This window comes from Pseudophryne corroboree, unplaced genomic scaffold (assembly GCF_028390025.1).
Source record: "Pseudophryne corroboree isolate aPseCor3 unplaced genomic scaffold, aPseCor3.hap2 scaffold_195, whole genome shotgun sequence".
In the NCBI taxonomy this organism is placed as follows: domain Eukaryota; kingdom Metazoa; phylum Chordata; class Amphibia; order Anura; family Myobatrachidae; genus Pseudophryne; species Pseudophryne corroboree.
This window is the reverse complement of record NW_026968590.1, coordinates 745,045-768,625: the sequence shown is the minus strand read 5'-3', so window position 1 is coordinate 768,625 and position 23,581 is coordinate 745,045. Positions and strand designations below refer to the sequence as shown.

The following is a 23,581-nucleotide window of genomic DNA, read 5'->3' as shown; positions in this document are numbered from 1 at the left end:
TCTCCTCCTTTCTGCTTACTTTGTGCCTTCCAACGCACAATGCGAACTACAGGTAGTGCTGCAGGGCCCACACCCTTTTACTTGCCTTACAGAGCAGCTCTGGAGCTGTTACAGTGCCCAGCTGCTGCAAGAAATCAGCTTGAATGCTTCAGGGGCTGGGGCATAGCCAACATGAGCCCCACACCGAAGGAGGGTGGAGGTGTTTAATGCAAACTAGGGGTCAGCCAAGTGCCGCAAAAGGCCACCATGCCCTGCACGCCCCTTTTCTCTTTTCATATGCAGACGAGGGTTGAAGCCAACTTTGACCCACTGCTTGGATGACATCACCATATGCAAATCCATCTGCTGCAGGCCTTCCCCCAGGAATGCTTGCACTAGTTGATGCATTTGGTTTGTTGTTTGGGGGTGCTTCAGTATTAGGCAGCCTTCTGCCCTCCCATGTTCATCTGAAAATATGTGTTCTCCCTGCAGTTGTTGTCCCCAGATGAGAGTTCCCTTGTGCTGCCTCAGTTGAATCTCCTTTACTTGACAGAGATGTGCCTGAGCAGCGGCCCTCCCCAGCCCTATCCCAAATCATACTTATTTTGCATAGGAGATACCATGGTCATGAAGATTGTTCTCCCACGGTGAGGTTCATTCATTGCATTCTGGGTATGCTGACCCCTGTGATTTCCCCAAATGTGGGAAACTCGACTGCTTTATTTGTGGTAGTGGGGGACTGTGTTTGTGCTTTCCTCTGGTCAGCTCTGGTAAAAGTCAGATTTCTTTGTCTCAGATCTTCCTTTAGCCTTGTTCTTCTTTCGAGAGTTCCCTTGTGCTGCCTCAGTTGGATCTCCTTCACTTGACAGGGGGGTACCCGAGCAGCGACCCTCCCCAGCTCTAGCCCAACTTCTACTTACCTGGCAGGTGAGATACTATGATCATGTAGGTGCTTCTCCCAGGGCAAGGCTCACCCATTGCACTCTGGGTGTGCTGCTCCTGCGATTTCCCCAAATGTGGGAAACTTGACTGCATAATTTGTGTTTCCCCTGGTCGGCTCTCGTATAATTCAGATCTCTTTGTCTCAGGTCTCTCTCCAGCCTAGTTTGCTGTCTGTTTCAACTTCTCTTTTCTTGAGCCGCTCCCTTCTATGCCCTTGCGCACTATCCTGACTTCTCCCGTCTGCTTACTTTGTGCCTTCCAATGCACAATGCAAACTACAGGTAGTGCTGCAGGGCCCACACCCTTTTACTTGCCGTTCAGAGCTGCTCTGGAGCTGTTACAGTGCCCAGCTGCTGCAAGAAATCAGCTTGAATGCTTCAGGGGATGGGGCATGGCCAACATGAGCCCCACACCAAAGGAGGGTGGGGTGTTTAATGCGAACTAGGGGTCATCCAAGCACCGCAAAAGGCCGCCATGCCCTGCACGCCCCTTTTCTCTTTTCATATGCAGATGAGGGTTGAAGCCAACTTTGACCCACTGCTTGGATGACATCACCATATGCAAATCCGTCTTCTGCAGAACTTCCCCCAGGAATGCTTGCACTAGTTGTTGCATTTGGTTTGTTGTTTGGGGGTGCTTCAGTATTAGGCAGCCTTCTGCCCTCCCATGTTCATCTGAAAATATGTGTTCTCCCTGCAGTTGTTGTCCCCAGATGAGAGTTCCCTTGTGCTGCCTCAGTTGAATCTCCTTTACTTGACAGAGATGTGCATGAGCAGCGGCCCTCCCCAGCCCTATCCCAAATCATACTTATTTTGCATAGGAGATACCATGGTCATGAAGATTACTCTCCCAGGGTGAGGTTCATTCATTGCATTCTGGGTATGCTGACCCCTGTGATTTCCCCAAATGTGGGAAACGTGACTGCTTTATTTGTTGGTAGTGGGGGACTGTGTTTGTGTTTTCCTCTGATCTCTGGTAAAAGTCAGATTTCTTTGTTTCAGATCTTCCTCTAGCCTTGTTCTTCTTTCGAGAGTTTCCTTGTGCTGCCTCAGTTGGATCTCCTTCACTTGACAGGGGGGTGCCCGAGCAGCGACCCTCCCCAGCTCTAGCCCAACTCCTACTTACCTGCCAGGTGAGATACTATGATCATGAAGGTGCTTCTCCCAGGGCAAGGCTCACCCATTGCACTCTGGGTGTGCTGCCCCTGCGATTTCCCCAAATGTGGGAAACTTGACTGCATAATTTGTGTTTCCCCTGGTCAGGTCTCGTATAATTCAGATCTCTTTGTCTCAGGTCTCTCTCCAGCCTAGTTTGCTGTCTGTTTCCACTTCTCTTTTCTTGAGCCGCTCCCTTCTATGCCCTTGCGCACTATCCTGACTTCTCCTCCTTTCTGCTTACTTTGTGCCTTCCAACGCACAATGCGAACTACAGGTAGTGCTGCAGGGCCCACACCCTTTTACTTGCCTTACAGAGCAGCTCTGGAGCTGTTACAGTGCCCAGCTGCTGCAAGAAATCAGCTTGAATGCTTCAGGGGCTGGGGCATAGCCAACATGAGCCCCACACCGAAGGAGGGTGGAGGTGTTTAATGCAAACTAGGGGTCAGCCAAGTGCTGCAAAAGGCCACCATGCCCTGCACGCCCCTTTTCTCTTTTCATATGCAGACGAGGGTTGAAGCCAACTTTGACCCACTGCTTGGATGACATCACCATATGCAAATCTATCTGCTGCAGGCCTTCCCCCAGGAATGCTTGCACTAGTTGTTGCATTTGGTTTGTTGTTTGGGGGTGCTTCAGTATTAGGCAGCCTTCTGCCCTCCCATGTTCATCTGAAAATATGTGTTCTCCCTGCAGTTGTTGTCCCCAGATGAGAGTTCCCTTGTGCTGCCTCAGTTGAATCTCCTTTACTTGACAGAGATGTGCCTGAGCAGCGGCCCTCCCCAGCCATATCCCAAATCATACTTATTTTGCATAGGAGATACCATTGTTATGAAGATTGTTCTCCCAGGGTGCGGTTCATTCATTGCACTCTGGGTATGCTGACCCCTGTGATTTCCCCAAATGTGGGAAACTCGACTGCATTATTTGTGGTAGTGGTGGACTGTGTTTGTGCTTTCCTCTGGTCAGCTCTGGTAAAAGTCAGATTTCTTTGTCTCAGATCTTCCTCTAGCCTTGTTCTTCTTTCGAGAGTTCCTTTGTGCTGCCTCAGTTGGATCTCCTTCACTTGACAGGGGGGTGCCCGAGCAGCGACCCTCCCCAGCTCTAGCCCAACTCCTACTTACCTGCCAGGTGAGATACTATGATCATGAAGGTGCTTCTCCCAGGGCAAGGCTCACCCATTGCACTCTGGGTGTGCTGCCCCTGCAATTTCCCCAAATGTGGGAAACTTGACTGCATAATTTGTGTTTCCCCTGGTCGGCTCTCGTATAATTCAGATCTCTTTGTCTCAGGTCTCTCTCCAGCCTAGTTTGCTGTCTGTTTCCACTTCTATTTTCTTGAGCCCCTCCCTTCTATACCCTTGTGCACTATCCTGACTTCTCCTCCCGTCTGCTTACTTTGTGCCTTCCAATGCACAATGCAAACTACAGGTAGTGCTGCAGGTCCCACACCCTTTTACTTGCCTTACAGAGCAGCTCTGGAGCTGTTACAGTGCCCAGCTGCTGCAAGAAATCAGCTTGAATGCTTCATGGGATGGGGCATGGCCAACATGAGCCCCACACCAAAGGAGGGTGGGGGTGTTTAATGCGATCTAGGGGTCATCCAAGCAGCGCAAAAGGCCGCCATGCCCTGCACGCCCCTTTTCTCTTTTCATATGCAGATGAGGGTTGAAGCCAACTTTGACCCACTGCTTGGATAACATCGCCATATGCAAATCCATCTGCTGCAGGCCTTCCCCCAGGAATGCTTGCACTAGTTGTTGCATTTGGTTTGTTGTTTGGGGGTGCTTCAGTATTAGGCAGCCTTCTGCCCTCCCATGTTCATCTGAAAATATGTGTTCTCCCTGCAGTTGTTGTCCCCAGATGAGAGTTCCCTTGTGCTGCCTCAGCTGAATTTCCTTTACTTGACAGAGATGTGCCTGAGCAGCGGCCCTCCCCAGCCCTATCCCAAATCATACTTATTTTGCATAGGAGACACCATGGTCATGAAGATTGTTCACCCAGGGTGAGGTTCATTCATTGCATTCTGGGTATGCTGACCCCTGTGATTTCCCCAAATGTGGGAAACTCGCCTGCATTATTTGTGGTAGTGGGGGACTGTGTTTGTGTTTTCCGCTGGTCAGCTCTGGTAAAAGTCAGATTTCTTTGTCTCAGATCTTCCTCTAGCCTTGTTCTTCTTTCGAGAGTTCCATTGTGCTGCCTCAGTTGGATCTCCTTCACTTGACAGGGGGGTGCCCGAGCAGCGACCCTCCCCAGCTCTAGCCCAACTCCTATTTACCTGCCAGGTGAGATACTATGATCTTGAAGGTGCTTCTCCCAGGGCAAGGCTCACCCATTGCACTCTGGCTGTGCTGCCCCTGCGATTTCCCCAAATGTGGGAAACTTGACTGCATAATTTGTGTTTCCCCTGGTCGGCTCTCGTATAATTCAGATCTCTTTGTCTCAGGTCTCTCTCCAGCCTAGTTTGCTGTCTGTTTCCACTTCTCTATTCTTGAGCCGCTCCCTTCTATGCCCTTGCGCACTATCCTGACTTCTCCCGTCTGCTTACTTTGTGCCTTCCAACGCACAATGCGAACTACAGGTAGTGCTGCAGGGCCCACACCCTTTTATTTGCCTTACAGAGCAGCTCTGGAGCTGTTACAGTGCCCAGCTGCTGCAAGAAATCAGCTTGAATGCTTCAGGGGCTGGGGCATAGTCAACATGAGCCCCACACCGAAGGAGGGTGGAGGTGTTTAATGCGAACTAGGGGTCATCCAAGCGCCGCAAAATGCCGCCATGCCCTGCATAACCCTTTTCTCTTTTCATATGCAGATGAGGGTTCCAGCCAACTTTGGCCCACTGCTTGGATGACATCACCGTATGCAAATTCGTCTCCTGCAGACCTTCCCCCAGGAATGCTTGTACTAGTTATTGCATATGGTTTGATATTTGATGGTGCTTCAGTATTAGGCAGCCTTCCGCCCTCCCATGTTCATCTGAAAAGATGTGGTCTCCCTGCAGTTGTTGTCCCCAGACGAGAGTTCCCTTGTGCTTCCTCAGTTGAATCTCCTTAACTTGACGGGGGAGGGGCTGCCCGAGCAGCCACCCTCCCCAGCCCTATCCCAACTCATACTTATTTTGCATATGAGATCTCTATATCATGAAGATTGTTCTCACAGGGTGAGGTTCATCCATTATATTTTAAAATAGGAAGGTTCAAATTACATATTTGAATTGCATCTATGTGCTGGATTCAAATGTCCCCCCCCCTTCCTTTCTCAATTGTGCCCATCAGCAGCTATTCTAAGGTTGCTGCCAATGGGTGTGACACATTAATTTCTTCTGTGGGGTACACTGGACTCCACAAGGATTCACATTGGGGTGTAGAGTAGGATCTTGATCTGAGGCACCAACCGGCTCAAAGCTTTTGACTGTTCCCAAGATGCTCAGCGCATTCTCCTCTATAACCCCGCTTCCATGAACAGGGAGCTCAGTTTGTAGTTGTTGCCTTCAGTAGCAGGCCACTTAACAGGGGCCTGCCTCAAGCAGCCTATTCTTAGCTATTAATTTTGACAAGAAAAGAAGAACTTTTTTTATGAGAATCTACAAGGGCTGCAGCAGGCTAGGTCTAATAGACATCTTTACTGCAGCTTCATCACTCCCAGCGGCACTGTATACTCCCGTGCCCTGGTTGCTGGGTCACTGCAGCGGAGGCTCCGGTTTCTTCCTAAGGTCAGTCACACACAATGTAACACCCCGGTATAACAAGTGTGTAAACTATGTGGAACAGGTCAGGGATACCTTGATGGACTATTCCTCCTTCAGCAGCAGCTCTTCTCTATTCCTGGCAGAGAGGCAAGGTTTCCCCAGACACAAAGAAAGGCAGGCAGGGCTTTGTATGAAAGAATAAATGGTTTACCACATAACTCAGAAAAGGAACTGATTACAGTAGGGAAGGGAAAGATTTGATTCAAGCAACTTAAACACAGACACCATATACACTTTAAGTCATTACACAAATGGTAATATAACTAAATCTGAGATTAATACTATGTTGCTTAGTAATAGAAATCAACTTATGCAGACAATATTTAAGTCCCAGATAACATTGGTGTCACTGCAGGGAGTCTCTATGTGCACGTTGGGGCCCGGTTATGTTGTTACATAGTTATATGCAGCTATTGTCTCCTTTAGCTGTGAACAAAATATTGTAGCTCTGTGTAGTAAAGATGATTGTTTAAAACAAACTGGAGCTGCTTCCCATGTAAATCGCTGCATAGGTATAGTAAATATAGGATAATGTCCTTTGCAGTGGAGTAGGTTTCAGTATAAATATGGATTTATCTCACCCAGTCAATAGATGTTTCTGAGGCAGTTTCCCCTCAGATGTAGGCCAGTCAGCATTGGTATAAAGGCTTTATACTCTCCTGTCTCTGACACTTGCTGTGCACTCTCTTGGCTGAGAGTGTCATGGCGTTCTTACTTGTTAATTGCTGCACTTCCACTGCTGTATTTTGCACTACTGCTTACTCTCTCATGCAATTTTCAGCTTATTTGTCTCCCCTCTCTCAGCTGCTCATCTCTGCGTAATGGCGTCGCCAGCTCTTTCCTCACCATGGCTCCAACTGACTTCTCAAACTGCTGTTCAATTTTCTTTTAAATAAACTTTATTTAAAATGGCACAGGCAACTACACTGTTGTCAAAAATGTCCTTGTTGTTATGGGATATCACACGTGCCCCCCCCCAAAACATGCGTGTCCTCACGCATTTTGGTTTTATCCCTATATAAACTTCTCACTATATCCAGTCACATTCATTAGTGAACACAGATTATGTCTGAAACATTAACATTTATCAACATTTTTAACATCAGTATCTGATAGGTATAATTCCTTTTGTGCTATAGTACATTAAGACATGCTCCTGGAGCAATCGGTTGAAATCTGGACAGTATATGGTCTTGAAAAGTTTGTCTAGGAAACCTCAACCCCCCTGCCATGGATGAGTATTGAACTCTTTCTAAACTGTCTTTGGGACATGCTGTACAAAACTGCAGCTGACTATGGTGGTTTTCTGTTTTGCAAGCCCTAGTCTTCTTGCCTCCTTGTCGGTGACAAACCACCTTAGTCTGCTGTAAATACATTTTATGAGCCTCTTCCATTCCATCTTGGGATTCAGTATCACAGCTGGTTTGGGACAATGGATTCTGGAGAGAAAGAGGCAGCAAGGTTCTTCTTACAGAACAGGTTGGACAGTTTCGGCACCATCTCTTGATGTCTTCCCTCATTTCAACCCAAAAGAACTTTTTCCAGATGCTTGTTTCCATCCTTTTGCACCCAGGGTGACCTGACTTGTCGTGATATTCTTCAAGCACATAACAAGCACTTTGTCTTGGAATTACAAGTTGACTGATCCTATAATGAGTATTAGGATCCACACTACATCGAACCAACTGTCCTTTCTCTTCAAACAGCCTTTCTCGCTGTCTCAACAACTTCAGGAGTTCTGGCGAGGATTCTTGCCTTTGTCGCTTGGTCAGGTATTTCCCAATCTTCAGTAAGGCTTTGAGGTGTCTTATCATCTGACTTTTATCTTGCAGGTGGTCAAAACTGGTTCCTTGAATAGGTTGCTCACAGTTTCTAGAACTGGATGCTATATTATTCATGCCTAACATTGAAGCATTCTTTCGGATAATCTGGACACTGGAGATGGGCATTTCTATCATTATTTGGCTAGCCTTATTTTTTTCATGTTCCTCTCTTACAGATAATTCTGTTATCATTCTTCCCTTTTGTTTGGCTATCCCAGGTTGAAGGCCTTGTTTCTCCTGGAGCTTGTCAGTTTGAAACTCTCCTTGGAGTGCTGCTACGAGCTCCTCACAGCAGTTCCGCAACACATTCATGCCCACTATCACTGGAGGCAATCCATCATCTTGGGCAGTGGTGATGATGAAGCCTTGCTGTGGTAGCACTGTTCGTCCGATTTGAATTTCAGCTTCCCAGTATCCTTTGCAAGGGATGCAGTGCCCATTGCTTGCAATCGGGTTTATCAATGTGGAAGTTGACGGAAACATCTGTTCCTCAGTCCAATGCTGCTCAAACTGTGTTGCTTGTATTGTGGTCACTTGTGATCCAGTGTCTAAGAGAGCGGGCATTGAGACTCCATTGATGCAAACTTGAACCACCGGGCATTGGCTAACATAACGGGTTAACCACATGAATTTGGAGTTTAAATGATCTGGCTGCTCAAATTCTCTCTTAATTTGTCCGCTTCCTTCACAGCTTTGAAAAATGGGTCGCCTTTGGGAGGCAAAGTGGCTGGAAAAAAGTGTCTCCCTGTTTCTATGTAGGTCCCATTGGGAACTGTTCAGTGGTCTCCTCTCCTGGCACCATTCCATTTCTTCATGGAGCAGTGCCTGCTGTCTCTTCAGAATCTGCAGGTCTCTGCGCATCTCTGTCACACCACGTGTCAGTTCAGCCAGCAGACTTCGTAACTCACTAGAAGAGTCAAATATGCATGTCTTTGAACATGGCACTGTCACTCCTTTTACTGTAGGTGGGTAAGTAGCTCCTTTAAAACTTGACTCCTGGGCATCAGAATTCTCTTGATACCGTGGCATCTCTGGAATAGACTCTTGTGGAACAGCCCCTGAAGTAAGACTGGAGCCTAGAACTTTAATCGCAGCCTCTTTAAAATCCAGGAATGTGCTTCCAGGCTTCTGCAATCTCAATAGTCGCAGCTGAGTTTTTACAAATTCGCCCCTTGCAACTTCAGTGAACTGGTCCAATAACATTTTCTCTTTGTCATGCACTTCCTCAGGGTCTGCTTGCTGAACATCTCTGAGTGCTTCCTGAAAGCTGAGGGCATAGCCCGTGAGTGACTCTCCTGGTTGTTGCTTTCGAGCAAAGAAGTGCATTTTAAGTTCTGACACTGTCCTTGTGTCAAATGTGGTAGCAAGCCTGTTGAGGATCTGGTCCACAGTCTTCTTCTCTTCAGTAGGCCAGGAAGTAACCTCTCTAAGTGCAAGCCCTTTCAACTGTCCCATCAAGATCTCCACCTTTTGCTGCTCTTTCAGCGGGTACAGACGAAACAAAGACTGCAGTAGTATCCTCATCAGTTTATTTTTGTCAATTACCATTTTAATAATCGGGTAAAGAAAATTAAGTGGATTTTTGAAAGAAAACAATACTGTCAATATACTATTAAAACAAATTAAAATGGTAAAAGTTATTGTACTTTAAGTAAAAATAAAAGAGCAAAAATATCAATCCCAGTTTTGGATTACTTTAATTAACAAAAAAAAATGCATATAGCAGAGGATAGTTTCAATCTGCCTACCTCTGGGCTATGGACCCAGCATGCTTCCATTACAGTACTCTGCTGCACATGTAATTGCAAGAGATCCTGAAGCACTCACTCATCATGGGAAAGTACCAATGTGTTTCTTCATTGGTTGATGGAAGAAACATCTTACAAAAACTCTCCAGATTATTGACTATTTAAAGTTTTTCTTGGAAACGTTCTAGATGAATGCTTATCAGCCTTTGTCAGTATGTACTTTTGCAAAGTGTCGCTGTGGCGCAATCAGTTAGTGTGTAAGGCTATTAACCAAAAGGTTGGTGGTTCAATCCCACCCAGGGACGTAATTGACCTTGTTATCAGATTTTGGTGATCTTTAAGTAGACAAGTCAAAATTTCAAAAACCCCTCTTATGGTGTAGGGTACCTGGCCTTCTCTGATGTAATCAGAGTTAGATTTGATTCAGTGATTTTATAAAAACAGCTAGGAAGCACAATTTAGCAGTGGTTTGCAGAGAAAAAGAAATATGCTGGCAAAAAAATCCAATTGAGTGATTAAACAGCTCTTCATTTTCTGGCTTTACTTTTATGCTAACAAATTTGTTCTCTGAAAAGTTTCCACAAAGCCAAATATCTGATTAACATCTTTGTAGGGATGGTTTTTCACCTATTACTAAATTAAACTTGCTTCATTGGAAAGGCAGCAAGATGCATCCTCATTTCAATATCTACTGAAATAATACAGGTTGACACCAGGAAACATTAACGCCACTGCATCCTTGCTGCTTTCTCATGTGGAAGTCTGTTTAATGTGAAAACAAGGTGATATCTAATTAGCACACAGGTAAGGAATTAAGAAAATCTTTATTTAAGGGTGAAGATGTTTCTCACAAAATCGTTGCCCCAATGCATCATTGAAATTCAAGCTGGAAAGATGATTTTAATATATCACTTGTACATTTTGTATTGCTCTTCTGGTGACAATGTAGTTTGTTTTTGTCAATTACCATTTTAATAATAGGGTAAAGAAAATTAAGTGGATTTTTGAAAGAAAACAATACTGTCAATATACTATTAAAACAAATTAAAATGGTAAAAGTTATTGTACTTTAAGTAAAAATAAATGCTAAAGTATCAATCCCAGTTTTGGATTACTTTAATGAACAAAAAAAAATGCATATAGCAAAGGATAGTTTCAATCTGCCTACCTCTGGGTTATGGACCCAGCATGCTTCCATTACAGTACTCTGCTGCACATGTAAGTGCAAGAGATCCTGAAGCACTCACTCATCATGCGAAAGTACCAATGTGTTTCTTCATTGGTTGCTGGAAGAAACATCTTACAAAAACTCTCCAGATTATTGACTTTTTAAAGTTTTTCTAGGAAACGTTCTAGATGAATGCTTATTAGTCTTTGTCAGTATTTACTTTTCGCAAAGTGTCTCTGTGGCGCAATCGGTTAGTGTGTTCAGCTATTAATCAAAAGGTTGGTGGTTCAATCCCACCCAGGGACGTGATTGACCTTGTGATCAGATTTTGGTGATATTTAAGTAGACAAGTCAAAATTGCAAACCCCCTCTTATGGTGTAGGGTACCTGGCCTTCTCTGATGTAATCAGAGTTAGATTTGATTAAGTGATTTTATAAAAAAACAGCTAGGAAGCACAATTTAGCAGTGAGTTGCAGAGAAAAAGAAAAATGCTGGCAGAAAAATCCAATTGAGTGATTAAACAGCTCTTCATTTTCTGGCTTTATTTTTATGATAACAAATTTGTTCTCTGAAAAGTGTCCACAAAGCCAAGTATCTGATTAACATCTTTGTAGGGATGGTTTTTCACCTATTACTAAATTAAACTTGCTTCATTGGAAAGGCAGCAAGATGCATCCTCATTTCAATATCTACGGAAATAATACAGGTTGACACCATGAAACATTAACGCCACTGCATCTTTGCTGTTTTCTCATGTGGAAGTCTGTTTAATGTGAAAACAAGGTGATATCTAATTAGCACACAGGTAAGGAATTAAGAAAATCTTTATTTAAGGGTGAAGATGTTTCTCACAAAATCATTGCCCCAATGCATCATTGAAATCCAAGCTGGAAAGATGATTTTAATATATTACTTGAACATTTTATATTGCTCTTCTGGTGATAATGTAGTTTGTTTTTGTCAATTACCATTTTAATAATTGGGTAAAGAAAATTAAGTGGATTTTTGAAAGAAAACAATATTGTCAATATACTATTAAAACAAATTAAAATGGTAAAAGTTATTGTACTTTAAGTAAAAATAAAAGAGCAAAAATATCAATCCCAGTTTTGGATTACTTTAATTAACAAAAAAAAATGCATATAGCAGAGGATAGTTTCAATCTGCCTACCTCTGGGTTATGGACCCAGCATGCTTCCATTACAGTACTCTGCTGCACATGTAAGTGCAAGAGATCCTGAAGCACTCACTCATCATGGGAAAGTACCAATGTGTTTCTTCATTGGTTGATGGAAGAAACATCTTACAAAAACTCTCCACATTATTGACTTTTTAAAATGTTTCTAGGAATCGTTCTAGATGAATGCTTATTAGCCTTTGTCAGTATGGACTTTTGCAAAGTGTTGCTGTGGTGCAATCAGTTACTGTGTAAGGCTATTAACCAAAAGGTTGGTGGTTCAATCCCACCCAGGGACGTAATTGACCTCGTTATCAGATTTTGGTGATCTTTATGTAGACAAGTCAAAATTTCGAAAACCCCTGTTATGGTGTAGGGTACCTGGCCTTCTCTGATGTAATCAGAGTTAGATTTGATTCAGTGATTTTATAAAAACAGCTAGGAAGCACAATTTAGCAGTGGGTTGCAGAGAAAAAGAAATATGCTGGCAAAAAAATCCAATTGAGTGATTAAATAGCTCTTCATTTTCTGGCTTTATTTTTATGCTAACAAATTTGTTCTCTGAAAAGTGTCCACAAAGCCAAGTATCTGATTAACATCTTTGTAGGGATGGTTTTTCACCTATTACTAAATTAAACTTGCTTCATTGGAAAGGCAACAAGATGCATCCTCATTTCAATATCTACTGAAATAATACAGGTTGACACCAGGAAACATTAACGCCACTGCATCCTTGCTGCTTTCTCATGTGGAAGTCTGTTTAATGTGAAAACAAGGTGATATCTAATTAGCACACAGGTAAGGAATTAAGAAAATGTTTATTTAAGGGTGAAGATGTTTCTCACAAAATCGTTGCCCCAATGCATCATTTAAATTCAAGCTGGAAAGATGATTTTAATATATCATTTGTACATTTTGTATTGCTCTTCTGGTGACAATGTAGTTTGTTTTTGTCAATTACCATTTTAATAATCGGGTAAAGAAAATTAATTGGATTTTTGAAAGAAAACAATACTGTCAATATACTATTAAAACAAATTAAAATGGTAAAAGTTATTGTACTTTAAGTAAAAATAAAAGAGCAAAAATATCAATCCCAGTTTTAGATTACTTTAATTAACAAAAAAAATGCATATAGCAGAGGATAGTTTCAATCTGCCTACCTCTGGGTTATGGACCCAGCATGCTTCCATTACAGTACTCTGCTGCACATGTAAGTGCAAGAGATCCTGAAGCACTCACTCATCATGGGAAAGTACCAATGTGTTTCTTCATTGGTTGATGGAAGAAACATCTTACAAAAACTCTCCACATTATTGACTTTTTAAAATGTTTCTAGGAATCGTTCTAGATGAATGCTTATTAGCCTTTGTCAGTATGGACTTTTGCAAAGTGTTGCTGTGGCGCAATCAGTTACTGTGTAAGGCTATAAACCAAAAGGTTGGTGGTTCAATCCCACCCAGGGATGTAATTGACCTTGTTATCAGATTTTGGTGATCTTTATGTAGACAAGTCAAAATTTCAAACCCCCTCTTATGGTGTAGGGTACCTGGCCTTCTCTGATGTAATCAGAGTTAGATTTGATTCAGTGATTTTATAAAAACAGCTAGGAAGCACAATTTAGCAGTGGGTTGCTGAGAAAAAGAAATATGCTGGCAAAAAAATCCAATTGAGTGATTAAACAGCTCTTCATTTTCTGGCTTTATTTTTATGCTAACAAATTTGTTCTCTGAAAAGTGTGCACAAAGCCAAGTTTCTGATTAACACCTTTGTAGGGATGGTTTTTCACCTATTACTAAATTAAACTTGCTTCATTGGAAAGGCAGCAAGATGCATCCTCATTTGAATATCTACTGAAATAATACAGGTTGACACCAGGAAACATTAACGCCACTGCATCCTTGCTGCTTTCTCATGTGGAAGTCTGTTTAATGTGAAAACAAGGTGATATCTAATTAGCACACAGGTAAGGAATTAAGAAAATCTTTATTTAAGGGTGAAGATGTTTCTCACAAAATCGTTGCCCCAATGCATCATTGAAATTCAAGCTGGAAAGATGATTTTAATATATCACTTGTACATTTTGTATTGCTCTTCTGGTGACAATGTAGTTTGTTTTTGTCAATTACCATTTTAATAATCGGGTAAAGAAAATTAAGTGGATTTTTGAAAGAAAACAATACTGTCAATATACTATTAAAACAAATGAAAATGGTAAAAGTTATTGTACTTTAAGTAAAAATAAAAGAGCAAAAATATCAATCCCAGTTTTGGATTACTTTAATTAACAAAAAAAAACGCATATAGCAGAGGATAGTTTCAATCTGCCTACCTCTGGGCTATGGACCCAGCATGCTTCCATTACAGTACTCTGCTGCACATGTAATTGCAAGAGATCCTGAAGTACTCACTCATCATGGGAAAGTACCAATGTGTTTCTTCATTGGTTGATGGAAGAAACATCTTACAAAAACTCTCCAGATTATTGACTATTTAAAGTTTTTCTAGGAAACGTTCTAGATGAATGCTTATTAGCCTTTGTCAGTATGTACTTTTGCAAAGTGTCGCTGTGGCGCAATCAGTTAGTGTGTACGGCTATTAACCAAAAGGTTGGTGGTTCAATCCCACCCAGGGATGTAATTGACCTTGTTATCAGATTTTGGTGATCTTTAAGTAGACAAGTCAAAATTTCAAAAACCCCTGTTATGGTGTAGGGTACCTGGCCTTCTCTGATGTAATCAGAGTTAGATTTGATTCAGTGATTTTATAAAAACAGCTAGGAAGCACAATTTAGCAGCGGTTTGCAGAGAAAAAGAAATATGCTGGCAAAAAAATCCAATTGAGTGATTAAACAGCTCTTCATTTTCTGGCTTTATTTTTATGCTAACAAATTTGTTCTCTGAAAAGTGTCCACAAAGCCAAGTATCTGATTAACATCTTTGTAGGGATGGTTTTTCACCTATTGCTAAATTAAACTTGCTTTATTGGAAAGGCAGCAAGATGCATCCTCATTTCAATATCTACGGAAATAATACAGGTTGACACCAGGAAACATTAACGCCACTGCATCCTTGCTGCTTTCTCATGTGGAAGTCTGTTTAATGTGAAAACAAGGTGATATCTAATTAGCACACAGGTAAGGAATTAAGAAAATCTTTATTTAAGGGTGAAGATGTTTCTCACAAAATCGTTGCCCCAATGCATCATTGAAATTCAAGCTGGAAAGATGATTTTAATATATCACTTGTACATTTTGTATTGCTCTTCTGGTGACAATGTAGTTTGTTTTTGTCAATTACCATTTTAATAATAGGGTAAAGAAAATTAAGTGGATTTTTGAAAGAAAACAATACTGTCAATATACTATTAAAACAAATTAAAATGGTAAAAGTTATTGTACTTTAAGTAAAAATAAAAGAGCAAAAATATCAATCCCAGTTTTGGATTACTTTAATTAACAAAAAAAAAATGCATATAGCAGAGGATAGTTTCAATCTGCCTACCTCTGGGTTAAGGGGCCCAGCATGCTTCCATTGCAGTACTCTGCTGCACATGTAAGTGCAAGAGATTCTGAAGCACTCACTCATCATGGGAAAGTACCAATGTGTTTCTTCATTGGTTGATGGAAGAAACATCTTACAAAAACTCTCCAGATTATTGACTTTTTAAAGTTTTCTAGGAAACGTTCTAGATGAATGCTTATTAGCCTTTGTCAGTATGGACTTTTGCAAAGTGTCTCTGTGGTGCAATCGGTTAGTGTGTTTGGTTATTAACCAAAGGGTTGGTGGTTCAATCCCACCCAGGGATGTTATTGACCTTGTCATCAGATTTTGGTGATCTTTAAGTAGACAAGTCAAAATTTCAAACCCCCTCTTATGGTGTAGGGTACCTGGCCTACTCTGATGTAATCAGAGTTAGATTTGATTAAGTGATTTTATCAAAAAACAGCTAGGAAGCACAATTTAGCAGTGGTTTGCAGAGAAAATGAAATATGCTGGCAGAAAAATCCAATTGAGTGATTAAACAGCTCTTCATTTTCTGGCTTTATTTTTATGCTAACTAATTTATTCTCTGAAAAGTGTCCACAAAGCCAAGTATCGGATTAACATCTTTGTAGGGATGGTTTTTCACCTATTACTAAATTAAACTTGCTTCATTGGAAAGGCAGCAAGATGCATCCTCATTTCAATATCTACTGAAATAATACAGGTTGACACCAGGAAACATTAACGCCACTGCATCCTTGCTGCTTTCTCATGTGGAAGTCTGTTTAATGTGAAAACAAGGTGATATCTAATTAGCACACAGGTAAGGAATTAAGAAAATCTTTATTTAAGGGTAAGATGTTTCTCACAAAATCGTTGCCCCAATGCATCATTGAAATTCAAGCTGGAAAGATGATTTTAATATATCACTTGTACATTTTGTATTGCTCTTCTGGTGACAATGTAGTTTGTTTTTGTCAATTACCATTTTAATAATCGGGTAAAGAAAATTAAGTGGATTTTTGAAAGAAAACAATACTGTCTATATACTATTAAAACAAATTAAAAAGGTAAAAGTTATTGTACTTTAAGTAAAATAAAAAGAGCAAAAATATCAATCCCAGTTTTGGATTACTTTAATTAACAAAAAAAAAATGCATATAGCAGAGGATAATTTCAATCTGCCTACCTCTGGGTTATGGACCCAGCATGCTTCCATTACAGTACTCTGCTGCACATGTACAGTAAGTGCAAGAGATCCTGAAGCACTCACTCATCATGGGAAAGTACCAATGTGTTTCTTCATTGGTTGATGGAAGAAACATCTTACAAAAACTCTCCAGATTATTGACTATTTAAAGTTTTTCTAGGAAACGTTCTAGATGAATGCTTATTAGCCTTTGTCAGTATGTACTTTCACAAAGTGTCGCTGTAGCGCAATCAGTTAGTGTGTACGGCTATTAACCAAAAAGTTGGTGGTTCAATCCCACCCAGGGACGTAATTGACCTTGTGATCAGATTTTGGTGATATTTAAGTAGACAAGTCAAAATTTCAAACCCTCTCTTATAGTGTAGGGTACCTGGCCTACTCTGATGTAATCAGTTAGATTTGATTAAGTGATTTTATAAAAAAAACAGCTAGGAAGCACAATTTAGCAGTGGGTTGCAGAGAAAAAGAAATATGCTGGCAGAAAAATCCAATTGAGTGATTAAACAGCTCTTCATTTTCTGGCTTTATTTTTATGCTAACAAATTTGTTCTCTGAAAAGAGTCCACAAAGCCAAGTATCTGATTAACACCTTTGTAGGGATGGTTTTTCACCTATTACTAAATTAAACATGCTTCATTGGAAAGGCAGCAAGATGCATCCTCATTTCAATATCTACTGAAATAATACAGGTTGACACCAGGAAACATTAACGCCACTGCATCCTTGCTGCTTTCTCATGTGGAAGTCTGTTTAATGTGAAAACAAGGTGATATCTAATTAGCACACAGGTAAGGAATTAAGAAAATCTTTATTTAAGGGTGAAGAGGTTTCTCACAAAATCGTTGCCCCAATGCATCATTGAAATTCAAGCTGGAAAGATGATTTTAATATATCACTTGTACATTTTGTATTGCTCTTCTGGTGACAATGTAGTTTGTTTTTGTCAATTACCATTTGAATAATAGGGTAAAGAAAATTAAGTGGATTTTTGAAAGAAAACAATACTGTCAATATACTATTAAAACAAATTAAAATAATAAAAGTTATTGTACTTTAAGTAAAAATAAAAGAGCAAAAATATCAATCCCAGTTTTGGATTACTTTAATTAACAAAAAAAAATGCATATAGCAGAGGATAGTTTCAATCTGCCTACCTCTGGGTTATGGGCCCAGCATGCTTCCATTGCAGTACTCTGCTGCACATGTAAGTGCAAGAGATCCTGAAGCACTCACTCATCATGGGAAAGTACCAATGTGTTTCTTCATTGGTTGATGGAAGAAACATCTTACAAAAACTCTCCAGATTATTGACTTTTTAAAGTTTTTCTAGGAAACGTTCTAGATGAATGCTTATTAGCCTTTGTCAGTATATGCTTTCGCAATGTGTCTCTGTGGCGCAATCAGTTAGCGTGTTTGGTTATTAACCAAAAGGTTGGTGGTTCAATCCTACCCAGGGACGTAATTTACCTTGTTATCAGATTTTGGTGATCTTTAAGTAGACAAGTCAAAATTTCAAACCCCCTCTTATGGTGTAGGGTACCTGGCCTTCTTTGATGTAATCAGAGTTAGATTTGATTAAGTGATTTTATAAAAGAACAGCTAGGAAGCACAACTTAGCAGTGGGTTGCAGAGAAAAAGAAATACGCTTGCAGAAAAATCCAATTGAGTGATTAAACAGCTCTTCATTTTCTGGCTTTATTTTTATGCTAACAAATTTGTTCTCTGAAAAGTGTCCACAAAGCCAAGTATCTGATTAACACCTTTGTAGGGATGGTTTTTCACCTATTACTAAATTAAACTTGCTTCATTGGAAAGGCAGCAAGTGATGTCATCCAAGCAGTGGGTCAAAGTTGGCTTCATCCCTCGTCTGCTTATGAAAAGAGAAAAGGGATATGCAGGGCATGGCGGCCTTTTGCGACGCTTGGATGACCCCTAGTTCGCAATAAACACCCCCACCCTCCTTCGGTGTGGGGCTCATGTTGGCCATGCCCCAGCCCCTAAAGCATTCAAGCTGATTTCTTGCAGCAGCTGGGTACTGTAACAGCTCCAGAGCTGCTCTGTAAGGCAAGTAAAAGGGTGTGGGCCCTGCAGCACTACCTGTAGTTTGCATTGTGCATTGGAAGGCACAAAGTAAGCAGACGGGAGGAGAAGTCAGGATAGTGCACAAGGTTATAGAAGGGATGGGCTCAAGAAAAGAGAAGTGGAAACAGACAGCATACTAGGCTGGAGAGAGACCTGAGACAAAGAGATCTGAATTATACGAGAGCCGTCCAGGGGAAACACAAATTATGCAGTCAAGTTTCCCACATTTGGGGAAATCGCAAGGGGCAGCACACCCAGAGTGCAATGGGTGAGCCTTGCCCTGGGAGAAGCACCTTCATGATCATAGTATCTCACCTGGCAGGTTAGTAGGAGTTGGGCTAGAGCTGGGGAGGGTCGCTGCTCGGGCACTACCTTTCAAGTGAAGGAGATCCAACTGAGGCAGCACAAGGGAACTCTCAAAAGAAGAACAAGGCTAGAGGAAGATCTGAGACAAAGAAATCTGACTTTTACCAGAGCTGACCAGAGGAAAGCACAAACACAGTCCACCACTACCACAAATAATGCAGTCGAGTTTCCCACATTTGGGGAAATCACAGGGGTCAGCATACCCAGAATGCAATGAATGAACCTCACCCTGGGAGAACAATCTTCATGACAATAGTATCTCCTATGCAAAATAAGTATGATTTGGGATAGATGATACTGGATGTGTACACAACCGCCCACACACCAACCTTGTGTGGACAGAAGTATACACTCTCCGGCGCCAGTACCCGCTGGATCAAGGAGATTTTAGACAATGGCGGAGACTGCTGCTCCTGATACAGGGATAATTGCAATCCCTATATTGAACAAAAAAACACAAAAACTACCCACACAGGTGTGACCCTCTGTAGGAAATCAGTAGCGCTGTCCCCACCATTTATCGGAGATAATCAATAAATAATTAAAAAATGGCTAATTACTATTAAATTTTAAAACATATAAATCATATTTTATTAACATATATTGCTGCAGCAAAATTGACATACATAAAAATGCATATTGTGTATAGTGGATGCCTTTAATGTAAATGCTCCACATACACAAATGTATATACTTAATTACGTTTATTCTCTGAGGCTTGGATTTTAATAAGCTGACTTCAAAATGTCCACATAGATTAATGATAGACCAATGAGCTCGGCATTTACGGACACTGCTTGCATGAGTATGTCCTTAATTAATTAATGTCCCGAAAAAGATGTGTGCACACATATATCACTTTGAATGGATAGTTACCATGGGCGATAAGTTTTTCATTCACCTCTTTAGAACAGTCTGTTTAGGACCGTCCCAATTGGAAAGACTCCCTCTGCTGGTGCTTGTCCATTTACTGCAGAATATCTGGAGACAATATCCACGGGAATCCGTCCACAGTGCTCCGGCTCCCTCTGCTGGTGGCTAACCGCAATTGCAGGTGGACTGGCTGTTTTGTCGTAGCCAGAAGCCGGTGATCGTGTAAAACAAGCAGGAGGTGATAGTCACTGCCAGTAGGTCCTTCGAAAACGCGTTTCTCCGCCTTCCCAGTGCGTTCAGCGGCTTCCTCAGTTCGAATGACCATCATCCCAATGAACACTTTATATAGCCCCACTTATTTGAAATTCCCGCGGCCATTCGCGCATGCGCACTCAAACGTGCGTTCCAAGCCTCAGTCTCATTACAAACTTTAAATAGACTCCAGCGGCCATTTTAGCTGGTTAAAACACACGATCCAAGCCTCATTATCACACCCGGAAGTTGCATCCATCGTTCTTATTAACAATATTAGAATCAAGCCTCGTTTTAAAACATAATTATCTACAACTTCATATTCAATTATACTGAACTCTAATGCAATTTGCTCAACAAGATTACGTCACTTAGTTTAATCATAATTAATTTATCATGATTACAAGTAATCCATGTCTTATTTGACAACATCAGTACAAATATGACCGTATTTAAGAACAATATTAATACTAGTCAACACATCCTATTTTATTAGCACAGGTGATAAATATATTAAATATACTGCTCAACAGTATCATTACTCGGAAATAAAAGGGGACTAATTTTGATTATAATTTGTACTTTATAATTTATAATTTAGATCCCCACACGCCATCTTGTGGTTCAAATACATAATTACACCCCTTCGTATTGTTATACATAATCCTGTTATCTCCATCTCCTTAATCCAGCATCATAAGGAACCATATCCTATCCCACCCCCCCATATATTATATGTCAAGAATGATATTTATAAAAATCAAATATTTATATTATAAATATTAAACATTTGAACTTAGATTTTATTTAACTCAACCGTATCATTCAGACCCTGCGGGATCAAGGTTTTTAGGCTAAAGATCCAGAAAGCCTCTTTCTTACATAACCTTTTATACCTATCACCTCCTCTACTGGTTACCGCCACTTGTTCAATTGCCATGATTTGTAGATTATCACTTTTCCCTCCATTGCATTCCAAAATATGGCGGTATAGGTAGGTGTTTCCTACTTTTTTATCTATCTGTCTTTTATGCTCCATGAACCTAACGTGAAGTGCCCGAGTGGTGCGCCCCACGTACTGTGCTCCACAACCACACTGTAAGACGTAGATAACATACATGGATCTACAATTCAGAAAACTTTTTATATTGAATTTCTCTCCCGATACAGATGAGACAAATTGTGTGGTTTTCTTTTTTGTGTGTTTGCATGTTGTACAGTTTAGTCTACCACACTTATGGAACCCTAATGGCGGTTTGGGTATCCATGTATCTATTTGTCCCCCTTGGGCATCTGGAGCCATGGATTTTTCCCCAGGTCTCCTAAAAAAACTTGGAGCTAGTGCGGACTTCAGACTATCTGACTTCCGAAATATTACCTGTTCACTAAGGACTACATTGGAGTTCAACATCTCATCCAACTTGAGAATAGAAAAGTTCTTCTTAATTATCCTCTTGATCTTGTATGCACTAGTATTATACTTAGTTACAAACATTGTTGTCCTATCCGTCATTTTGTTATTTTTCTTTCTAGTATTTTTGCTGGTGGTATCCAATAAATGGTCTCTTTCCATATTTTCCACCTCCTTCCAAGCCTGGTCAAGAACAGATATTGGATACCCCTGCGTAAGAAACGCCCCATAGAGAGATTCCATTTGTTCTCTTGCTCCTTCTTTGGTGGAACAATTCCTTTTTATCCGAAGGAACTGGCCCTTCGGTATATTATCCTTCCATCGTTGTAAATGACTACTTTTGTAATGTAAATATCGGTTTTGATCTACCTCCTTAACAAAAGTATTTGTTATAATGATGTCATTTTCGATCTTAAGTGCTATATCCAAAAAAGTGACCTGTGTGGGGTGGCAGTACCCCGTAAACTTCAAACCATAATTATTGCAATTCAAACTGGCAACAAATTCTTCTGCTGATTCAGTGCTCCCCTCCCAAATGAAAAATAAATCATCAATGAAACGGCCATAAAGAACCAGGCTCGCCCCGAGATCACTGGTCCACACATGTTGTTCCTCGAACCACCCCATAAACAGGTTGGCGAAACTCGGAGCGAACCTGGTTCCCATGGCCGTCCCCCTAGTCTGTAAATAATATCGTTTATCAAAAATAAAATAATTATGTTCGAGTATAAATCTAATACTCTCCAAAATCAACCACCGCAATTCTTCCCCTATATTAGGGTCTCTTAACAGATAAAATGCCACTGCCTCAATCCCCAACTGGTGCTCAATGTTAGAATATAATGATTCTACATCACATGTGATAAAACAATAAGTTGACTGCCATTTAATATTTTTAATTAAATTTAAAAAATGTGTAGTGTCCTTAATGTGTGATTTTAATTTGACAACATAACCCTGTAAAAAACTGTCTATAAAAAAAGATAAATTGCTGGACAATGAATCTACCCCCGCAATAATGGGTCTTCCCGGGGGGTTAATTAAAGTTTTATGTACTTTTGGAAGACAATAATACGTGGGAATTACCGGATTATCAGAAAACAAAAAACATTGAGTTTCTCTGGATATAGCACCTAAATCCACTGCCCTATTTAGCAAGATTTTTAATTCCTTTTGAAACTGTGCGGTGGGATTGTGGGTCAGTCTTGAATACAGGTGGACGTTGTTTAATTGTCTATTGGCCTCCGCCAAGTACATCACTGTATCCATTACCACAATCCCACCGCCTTTATCAGCTTGTTTAATAGTCAAGGAGGGATCCCCCCTCAAGATTTTAAGTGCTGATCGTTCCTTAGTACTCAAATTATCCTTTAACGATTGTTTCTCTGATTTTTGGCACATCTCCCTAAATTGTTCTAATGTTGACTTATAGAAGCTCTCAATATAGGGCCCTCTATAAGTCAGCGGGTAAAACTCAGACTTATTTTTAAATCTGTTTGTCCCATTACCATCAAATATTTTAGTATAGTCCTCCTTATTCGACTCATTCGTTGATTCATCTGCCAAGGATTCTAATATATCAACCATTAATTGGTCATCCTGATCCAATATAATGGGATTACCTTCAATACCTTTTTTCTTCATATTTTTCATCGCGAAATATCGCTTTCTACTTAGCGTTCTGATATATCTATTAAGATCAACGAATAGATCGAATAAGTTGGGTTTTTGGGCGGGAGCAAAGTTTAAGCCCTTTTCAAGCAATCTCAGTTGATCTGGACCCAACTTTTTTGAGGACAAATTAAAAACCCCTTTTCCCTTCACTTTAATTTCATGTTTTTTACTTGACCTACTCTTTTTTCCTCTCTTTCCTCTGGCTCTTGTTCTCTTTGCCTTTTTCCGGACCACCCTGTTCCTTCGTACTTTCTTTGTGGACGGTTTTGGAATCTGTGGCTGTCCTCCAAAAAATTATTTGTGCCACCATGGGTGTTCGACTGTTGCCTATTCTTCCCTCCCATATCTACCCAATCATCCCTTCCAGAGTCTCTTCTACTCCACTTGGAATATGGGGCTGGGGATTTGACACTATTTTGTTGGAATAAATTATCATGCCTATTCCTATAGGTATTTGGTTCCCAATTCCCCTCATCCTGATTCCTAAAAC

General features: G+C 40.8%; 10 non-coding genes across 10 annotated transcripts; 8 read left to right on the top strand and 2 right to left on the bottom strand.

Moving 5' to 3' along the window:
* The first annotated feature begins 575 nt into the window (after window positions 1–575).
* On the top strand, window positions 576–739 carry LOC135004703 (U1 spliceosomal RNA). The gene has a single exon (XR_010205431.1). It is a non-coding gene; the product is annotated as a U1 spliceosomal RNA (small nuclear RNA).
* A 152-nt stretch (window positions 740–891) lies between these two features.
* On the top strand, window positions 892–1,054 carry LOC135004776 (U1 spliceosomal RNA). The gene has a single exon (XR_010205503.1). It is a non-coding gene; the product is annotated as a U1 spliceosomal RNA (small nuclear RNA).
* A 670-nt stretch (window positions 1,055–1,724) lies between these two features.
* Window positions 1,725–1,889, top strand: LOC135004900 (U1 spliceosomal RNA). Its single transcript, XR_010205617.1, has one exon. It is a non-coding gene; the product is annotated as a U1 spliceosomal RNA (small nuclear RNA).
* Window positions 1,890–2,038: 149 nt separating this feature from the next.
* Window positions 2,039–2,201, top strand: LOC135004823 (U1 spliceosomal RNA). The gene has a single exon (XR_010205546.1). It is a non-coding gene; the product is annotated as a U1 spliceosomal RNA (small nuclear RNA).
* A 674-nt stretch (window positions 2,202–2,875) lies between these two features.
* Window positions 2,876–3,039, top strand: LOC135004713 (U1 spliceosomal RNA). The gene has a single exon (XR_010205441.1). It is a non-coding gene; the product is annotated as a U1 spliceosomal RNA (small nuclear RNA).
* Window positions 3,040–3,191: 152 nt separating this feature from the next.
* LOC135004797 (U1 spliceosomal RNA) lies at window positions 3,192–3,354 on the top strand. Its single transcript, XR_010205521.1, has one exon. It is a non-coding gene; the product is annotated as a U1 spliceosomal RNA (small nuclear RNA).
* A 674-nt stretch (window positions 3,355–4,028) lies between these two features.
* Window positions 4,029–4,192, top strand: LOC135004758 (U1 spliceosomal RNA). Its single transcript, XR_010205486.1, has one exon. It is a non-coding gene; the product is annotated as a U1 spliceosomal RNA (small nuclear RNA).
* A 152-nt stretch (window positions 4,193–4,344) lies between these two features.
* Window positions 4,345–4,507, top strand: LOC135004956 (U1 spliceosomal RNA). Its single transcript, XR_010205664.1, has one exon. It is a non-coding gene; the product is annotated as a U1 spliceosomal RNA (small nuclear RNA).
* A 14,174-nt stretch (window positions 4,508–18,681) lies between these two features.
* Window positions 18,682–18,845, bottom strand: LOC135004793 (U1 spliceosomal RNA). The gene has a single exon (XR_010205517.1). It is a non-coding gene; the product is annotated as a U1 spliceosomal RNA (small nuclear RNA).
* A 151-nt stretch (window positions 18,846–18,996) lies between these two features.
* LOC135004684 (U1 spliceosomal RNA) lies at window positions 18,997–19,160 on the bottom strand. Its single transcript, XR_010205413.1, has one exon. It is a non-coding gene; the product is annotated as a U1 spliceosomal RNA (small nuclear RNA).
* Window positions 19,161–23,581: the final 4,421 nt, after the last annotated feature.